Source organism: Chrysochloris asiatica, unplaced genomic scaffold (assembly GCF_000296735.1).
Source record: "Chrysochloris asiatica unplaced genomic scaffold, ChrAsi1.0 scaffold00530, whole genome shotgun sequence".
In the NCBI taxonomy this organism is placed as follows: Eukaryota; Metazoa; Chordata; class Mammalia; order Afrosoricida; family Chrysochloridae; genus Chrysochloris; species Chrysochloris asiatica.
Window position 1 is genome coordinate 515,341 of NW_006409048.1, and position 8,536 is coordinate 523,876.

Here is an 8,536-nt window from a genome sequence, read left to right on the forward strand (position 1 = left end):
AGTAATTGATGGTCTGTTCCACAGTCTGCCCCTGGCCTTGTTTTGACTGATGATTTGGAGCTTTTCTATCATCTCTTTCTGCAGATGTAGTCAATTTGATTTCTATTTATTCCATCTGGTGGAAGCTCACTAGTAGTTCCTCAGAAACCCTACAGGGTGGCTATGGGTTGGAACCAACTCAACAGCACTTAACATCAACAAGAACAAACATCTTTCTGGTATTCTCTGCTTTCCACCAAGATCAATCTGAGGTAAGTAATAATATCCCTTATTCCACGTCCTTGTCTCTACCACTCATCTGTCAGTTTGTCATACTGCAGTGATGTGCATGTTGCTGTGATCCTGGAAGTTATGCCATGGGTATTTTAAATACCAACAGGGTTACCAATGATGAACAGGTTTCATCTGAGCTTCCAGATGAAGACAGACTAGGAAGAAGGAGAGAGGGAGTACTTTCAAATATTTAGCCACTGAAAATCTTATGAATATCAGTGGAACATGATCAGAAAAAGAATAGTGAATATTGAAACATGAAGAAGAGCACCAGATCATTGTCAGATATAGTGAAGGAAGATGAGCACCTCTGGCTGGAAGGCACTCAAAATACAACTAGGGAAGAACTGCCTTCACAAAGTACAGTTGACAGTGATGACACAAATGGACTAAAGCCTTTGGAGCCTTCAGTTGCTAATGAGTCACAACTCAAAATGAAGTGAAGAGAAGATAAACAGCTGTAAACATTCATTAATAATCAGAACATAGAATGTATGAAGTATGTATCTAGGAAAATTGGATTTTATAAAAAATGAAATGGAACACAAAAACACTGATATCCTAGGTATTAGTGAGCTGAAATGGACTGGTGTTGGCCATTTTGAATCTGACAATCACATGGTTTACTATGCCAGGAATGACACATAGAAGAGGAATGGCATCACATTCATCATCAAAAACAACATTTTAAGATCTGTCTTGAAGTACAACACTGTTTGTGATAGGATAATATCCATATGCCTATATTACCAATATTATTGTGATTGGATAATATCCATATGCCTATAATACCAATATTATTCAAATTACATACTAATTACTAAAGTCAGCGATGATGAATTTGAAGAATTCTATCAACTTCTTCAGTATGAAACTGATCAAACATACAATCAAGATGTACTGATAATTACCAGCTATTGGAATGCAAAGGTTGGAAATAAAGAGGAATAATCAGTAGTTGGAAAATATGGCCCTGGTGATAGAATCGTTGCTGAAGATGGCATAGTAGAATTTTGCAAGAACCATGACTTCATTGAAAATACCTTTTTAAACAATTTAAGTGATGATTATACACATGCAAATCACCTGATGGAATACACAGAAATCAAATCGACTACATCTGTGGAAAGAGATGGTGGAAAAGCTCTATATCATCAGCCAAAACAAGGCCTGGGCAGACTGTGGAACACACCATTAATTGTTCATATGCAAGTTAAGGCTAAAACTGAAAAAAATTAAAAGTCCACAAGAACAAAATATGACCTTGAACATATCCCACCTGAATTTAGAGATCATCTGAAGAACATTGATACATTAGACACTAAAGACCAAAGACCAGAGGAGTTATGGTTGACATCAAGAACACCATCTGGTGAGGTCTATGTGTGTAGTAATCATCTTTTGTGTTGTTTTAAAAAAGATATTTGCAAAGAAGTTATTGGTCTTGCAAAATTCTATCATGTGATTTCCAGAATCGTTTCTATAGCCAAAGCCATATTTTTCAACTACTGAGCCTTCCTCTTTGTTTCCAATCTTTGCATTCCAATTGGTAATAATTATCAATACATCTTTATTTCTTGTTTAATCAATTTCATACAAGTTTTCTGTAATCATGTTTCCTGATATTCCTTTCTATCCCACTCAAGTGTCTATTTTACAATAGCAAGGAATGGAAACCAATATTCATAAGACAGTCAAGCATCTTAACATTATTTTCCCTCTTTTACCCCTTCAAACTATGCCTGGATCTCTGAATCCCAGAGCCCTGTTATTCCAAGGTTGCGCATACATCACTATTTACCTCTGTCTCATTTGTTGTTGTTGTCAGGTGCCATCGAGTCAGAACTGACTCATAGCGACCCCATGCACAGCAGAACAAAACAATGTCCGATCCTGGGCCAACCTCACTACCGCTGCCACACTTGACGCCATCAATGATGCCACTTGCCTGATCCATCTCATTGGGGGTTTCCGCTCTTTCTCTGACCCTCCATCTTACCCAGCATGACATCCTTCTCCAGCGACTGTTCCCTCCTGACAATATGTCCAAAGTATGAGAGACAAAACTTAGCCATCCTGGCCTCCAAAGAGCACTCTGGCTGTACTTCTTCCAAAACAGATCTATTGGTTCTTTTGGCAGTCCATGGCACCTTCAGTATTCTCCTCCAACACCACAACTCAAAGGCATCAATTCTTCTACGATCTTCCTTATTCACTGTCCAGCTTTCACATCCATATGAGGCTATTGAAAACACAATGGCCTGGGTCAGGCGCACCTTAGTCCTCAAGCTGACATCTCTGCTCTTCAATACTTTAAAAAGTTCCTGTGCAGCAGATTTGCCCAATGCAATACGTCATCTGATCTCTTGACTGCTGCTTCCGCGAGTGTTGATAGTTGATCCAAGAATACACCTAAGTCTTCCCCTATCTACCTTATTCTTCCATTTCCCTCCCTCTTCTGGTGTTTTGCCCTCCCCAACACTAGAACTATGATTGTCTGTCCCCTAACCTGTGCTCTACTGTCCCCTCCACCTTGGAACAACAGGACTCCATGATACAAAGATGGAGGTATGATTATATAAAGCTTGTAAGCCCGTCTTCAGCCTATATATAACTGAATGGAATACCTAAAAGAGGTTCTAGTACTCGCTTTGAGCTAGACCCATCACACTTAGCACTTAGCAACACATATATATAAAGAGTAAACAAATTATTTCTCTGAAGAATATGGGAGGAGCTCTGGTAGCGTAGAAATTATGAGTAGGGCTGCTAACCTCAAAGTCAGCAGTTCGAAACTACCATAAGTTCCACTGGAGAAAGATGAGGCTTTCTGCTTCTGTAAAGATTTACAGCATCGGACACCCTATGCAGGGTCGCTATAAGTCGGAATCGACTCCACGGGCACACCACCACCACCACCACTAAAGAATATGGCAAAAATAAATAAATAAATAAAATTTGCAAATGGCCAAATATGCAAATACCAATCTCCTCTGCTCCTCCAACTATAGCCAATAATTCCAACTCATAACGCTCTCCCAGCATGCATTCATGGAAACAGGCTTTTCTGTGTGGAGGAAATAGGCAGGTTGATCCCAATCTGTAAGGAAAGTACTGACCTCACCGGCACTAAGGGGAGCCTTCCGCGTTCTTGCACGGAACCTCTTCCCTGTGGCACCGAGAATCCCAGAAACCGGAAGCGGAAGGGCGGGGCTGAGGACTGACTACCATGTTTTGATGCACTGCTGCAGTGCGAGGTAGGTTTTGCGTCGATTGGCGTCTTGCCTGGTCCAGCACCAAGTAAATGCCGTAGGGTTAGTGTTCTGCGCACTCCCGGCCTCTCCTGTCTCCCAGATGCGCCGAGCTTCCCGTAGCCTGGCCGCCCGCACCCTCCGCCTCCTGCCGGATGGGGTACTACTGCTTTCGGCTCGGCCGGGGTAGGTGGCCTGGCCTGGGAGTCCCGTTACATTAACGGGTAAAATCGTGGAATCCTTGCAGAGCAAAAGGGGTTCTCGCATCAGCTTATTAACATTCCCTGGGAGCTTGTGAGCAGTGCAGCCCCTGGGACTATCCGATTCCTTATTAGTCCACCCCCTCCAGTCTCCCACCCACCGTGCTCCCCTGTGGCTTTAAGGTCGTCATTAGGCTGGACTTGCCTAAGTGTTGCTGGTCGTACAAAAAGTAAGATTGTGGTGAGGACTATATCCCCACTTCTGTTAATGGAGCCCTGGTGTGGCGTGTAGCGCTGTAGGATAAGCACTGGACTGCTAGCTGCAAGGTCAGCTCTTCAAACCCAACAGCCGCTACTCGGAAACATTGTACAGGGTCGTTATGAGTCAGAACCGACTCGGTGACACTTAACAACAAGAATCTATAATGGTTAATAAGCCCTGGCGGCGCTGTGGGTTAGGCGTTGAGCTGTTACAGATGATTATTGTTAAGTGGGTGGTTCGAATCCCACAGCCGCTCCGTGGAAGGATAATGACGCTGTCTGCTTCCTTAAGATTTATCGTTTCAGAAACTCTTTATAGGGCTGCTGTGAGTCGAAATCCACTCGATAGCAGTGGGTTTGGTTTGGGGTTTTGCGTCTAAATGGTCATAGGCCTTTAAAGCAGGTGGAGAGTTTGCAAACATGAGTTGCAACTAGTAGGTGCATTTTTTTTCAAAGCAGGAAAAAAATGTGTAAAGGCGCATTTCATGGAATTTCTGTGGCTGTAAAACAAACATTTTGTCACGATTGTGTGAAAGCAATATATCTAACTGGTCTTCTGTGTTGAGTAAAAAAATTAATGACAGGCTGCTTTAATTGTAAAGTTTTTCTTATCTTTGTGGTGGTTATGTGCCCTGGAGTTGGTTCCAACTCATAGAGACCCTGTACAAGGTTTTCCGAGGCTGTAAATCTCTACAGGAGCAGAAAGCCTCATCTTTCTCCCAACAGCTGGTAGTTGCTGTTCGCAGCCCAATTAGTAACTAATATGCTACCGGAGCCCCTTAATCTATGTAGCCAAATATTAATCATTAAAAATCAGCCAGCAACTCCTTTACATCTGTGTACATTTGACTTATCCTAAGGATAGTCATCGATTGAAATCTCAGAAAGCCTCTAGGTTGCAAGCAGTCCCAAAGTAAACGGATAACAGTTGGTCCCAGTAAAGGTGGAAGATGTTGCTATTGCAGTTAAAACTAAAAGGAGAAATTAGGTTCCTTCGTTACATTGTTGTTAGTGTGTGCCCATAGTGACCCTGCATAGGGTTTCCGAGGAGCAGCTGGTGAGCTTGAACTGCCAACCTTGCAGTTCAAACGGCTCTGCATTCTGGCGCATTAACCCACAGCATCATGTTAAGTGCCAATTAGCCACTTGGTGTTAGTGGTTACTATTTTGAATGTGCAGAAACAGAGCATATGTATCCTCACAGAAAACTTCAAAGGATAATGCTGCTAAAGGGTGTATACAAGAGGTCATCATCTGTGTGTGTCCCACAGGCCAGCTAAAACAAGACAACAATGTATAGGATGGTTGCCCATAGATTTACAGCCTAACCAGGGAGTCTGGTTTAAGTAATGAAAAGCCAGGTGCATCTCATACCTGTAATGAAAGAACCTACCCCTAAAATCAGGTTAGACTTCTTAAAAGGGGTAATTATTTAAGTAAAGATTTAAAAAAAATATTTAGATTTAGTTACAGAAATGACTGAGTGGGACTGATAGCACCTGAGATGGGTGGGGGTAAAAAGTGTTTCATTTGGGGGGAAACGGAATTCCTGAAGGAGCAGAGAACCCAGCATCATCTATTCCTTGATGAAAGTCAGAGGTGATAGAAGCAGAGAAAGCCCCCTGTGTGGGTGGGGTGGGGGATGGTGTGTTAGGCAGTAGGTCATTTAGAACCATGCTGACTCGGGGTTTGAAGGCTAGTGGACAGCCACTGATGGGAGTGAATCTATTTGTACTGCAAATAGATTTTAGAAATGACAACCAAAATTGAATGTCAGACAGTTTGTTTTGTACAAGTTACGTAAGACTTTGATGAGAGTCTTACAGGGAGATTAGTTGTGGATCAGGAAGATGTTAAGTGCTGAGTCAGTTCTGATCCGTAGTGAGCCTGTATAGGGTTTCTGAGGAGCAGTTGGTGAACTTGAACTACCGACCTTGTGGTTCAAACCAACTTTGCAATCCAGCTCATTAACCCACAGCGTCCCACCAGGACTCCTCTCAGGAAGATAGTGGATGACATAATGTATGTGTAGATGGCTCAAAGGACATCTGTTGCTAGAATGTTCATTTCTTGAATTACAGGCTACAGAACAGTCAATGGTCCTCAACCTTGAAGGCCAACTAGAATAACTTGGAGATTTTGTTGGAATGCGGATTGTGATTTAAAAGGTCTGGATGAGCTTACGCGTCTACATGAAGAAGCTGAAAGTAAAATGTAGAAATAAGAAGTGAACTAAAGTTAGAGACTGCTGCTGTTAGTGGTTTGAACTGCAAGGTCGGCAGTTCAAGCTCACCAGCTACTCCTCGGAAACCCTAATGGTACTTAACAACATTAATGGGTATGGAATCCTGGCATGGTGCTGTGAGTTAATGCACTGAACTGAAAAGTAGGCGTGTCCCACAAGGTCGGTGATTCAAGATCCTGCTGCTCCTCGGAAACCTTATACAGGGTTGCCATGGGTTGGAACCAACTCAGCGGCACTTAACAACAACAACATTAGTGGTTATGGAGCCCTGGTGTGGCACTGTGAGTTCATGCACTGGATTGCAAAGTCGGTTTGACCACAGGGTTGTGGCTCACTATGAGTCAGAAATGGCTCTCTAGCACTCACGCCATTAGTAGTTATGGAGTCCTGGTGTGCGCTACAGGTTCATGTGCTGAACTGCAAGGTCACTTTGAACCAAAAGGTCGGCAGTTCAGGCTCATTGGAAACTGTATACAGACAGAGTCACTATGTGTCGGAACTGACTTGACAGCCTTTAACAACAACAACAACAACAAGAATTAGTGGTTATGAGTCGGACTGTTAATCTCACGGGCAGTAGTTTGAAACGACTAGCGGTTCCATGGGAGAAAGATGAGGCTTTCTGCTCCCGTAAAGATTTGTTGTTGTTACTAGGTTGCCATTGAGTCGATACTGACTCATAGCGACCGTATGCACAGCAGAACAAAATGCTGCCTGATCCTGGACCAACCCCACTACCGTTGCCACACTTGAGTCCATCGATGCTGCCACTTGGCCATTCCACCTGGTTGGGTGTCTTCCTCTTTTTCTCTAACCCTCCACCTTACCAAACATGATATCCTTCTCCAGTGACTGGCCCCTCCTGACAATATGTCCAAAGTAGGAGACATGAAGTTTGGCCATCTTAACCTCCAAGGAGCGCTCTGGCTGTACTTCTTCCGAACGGATCTATTGGTTTTTTTGGCAGCCCATGGCACTTTCAATATTCTCTTCCAACACCATAACTCAAAAGCATCAATTCTTCTGTGGTCTTCCTTATTCACTGTCCAGCTTTCACATGCATATGAAGTTATTGAAAATACCATAGCTTGGGTTGGGTGCACCCTAGTCCTTAAGTTGACATCTTTGCTCTTCAACACTTTTAAAAGGTCTTGTGCAGCAGATTTGCCTAATGCAATACATCTTTTGATTTCTTGACTGCTGCTCCCGTGAGTGTTGATAGTTGATCCAAGAAGAACGAAGTCCTTGACAACTTCAATTTTTCTCTGTTAATAAGAATGTTGTTTATTAGTCCAGTGGTGAGGACTTTTGTTTTCTTAATATTGTGATGTAATCCATACTGAAGGCTGTGCTCTTTGATCTTCATAAGTAAATGTTTTAAGTCCTCTTCACTTTCAGCAAGCAAGGTTGTATCATCTGCATGTCGCAGGTTGTTAATGAGTTTTCCTCCAATCCTGATGCCATGTTTTTCTTCATAGAACCCAGCTTCTCGGATTATTTGCACAGCATACAGGTTGAATAAGTATGGTGAAAGAATACAACCTTGTTGCACACCGTTTTTAATTTTGAACCGTTCACAGTGTTCCCATGTTCTTTTCAAACAACTGCCTCTTGGTCCAGGTACAGATTCCTCATGAACATAATTAAGTGTTCCGGAATACTCATACTTTGCGATGTTATCCATAGCTTGTCATGATCCACACAATCAAAAACCTTTGAATAGTCAATAAAGCACAGGTAAACATCTTTCTGATATTCTCTGCTTTCAGCCAAGATCTGTCGGACATCAGCAATGGTATCCCTCATTCCACGGCCTCTTCTGAATCCGGCTTGAATCTCTGGAAGTTCTCTGTCAATATATGCTTGCAGCTGTTTCTATATTACCTTTAGTAAAACTTTACCTGCATGGGATATCAAAGAGATTGTCTGATGATTTCCGCATTCCTTTGGGTCACCTCTCTTTGGAATGGTTACAAATACGGATCTCTTCCAATCAGCCAGCCAGATAGTTGTCTTCCAAATGTCTTGGCAGAGATGAGTGAGTGCCTCCTGTGCCGCCTCACTTTCTTGAAAGATTTTTATTTGTATTCCATCAATTCCTGGTGCCTTGTTCTTTGCCAGTTCCCTCAATGCACCTTGGACTTCCTCCTTCAGTATCATTGGCTCTTGATCATAAGCTACCTCTTGAAACGGTTGAATATTAACCATTTTCTTTTGGTACAGTGACTCTGTGTATTCCTTCCATCTTCTCTTAATGCTTTCTGTATCATTTAATAATTTGCCCAGAGAATCTTTCAATAACGAAA

General features: G+C 42.5%; 1 pseudogene; it reads left to right on the forward strand.

The window, feature by feature from the left end:
- The window catches only part of LOC102839321, a 34,326-nt pseudogene that overhangs the window by 10,620 nt on the left and 15,170 nt on the right, over positions 1-8,536 (forward strand).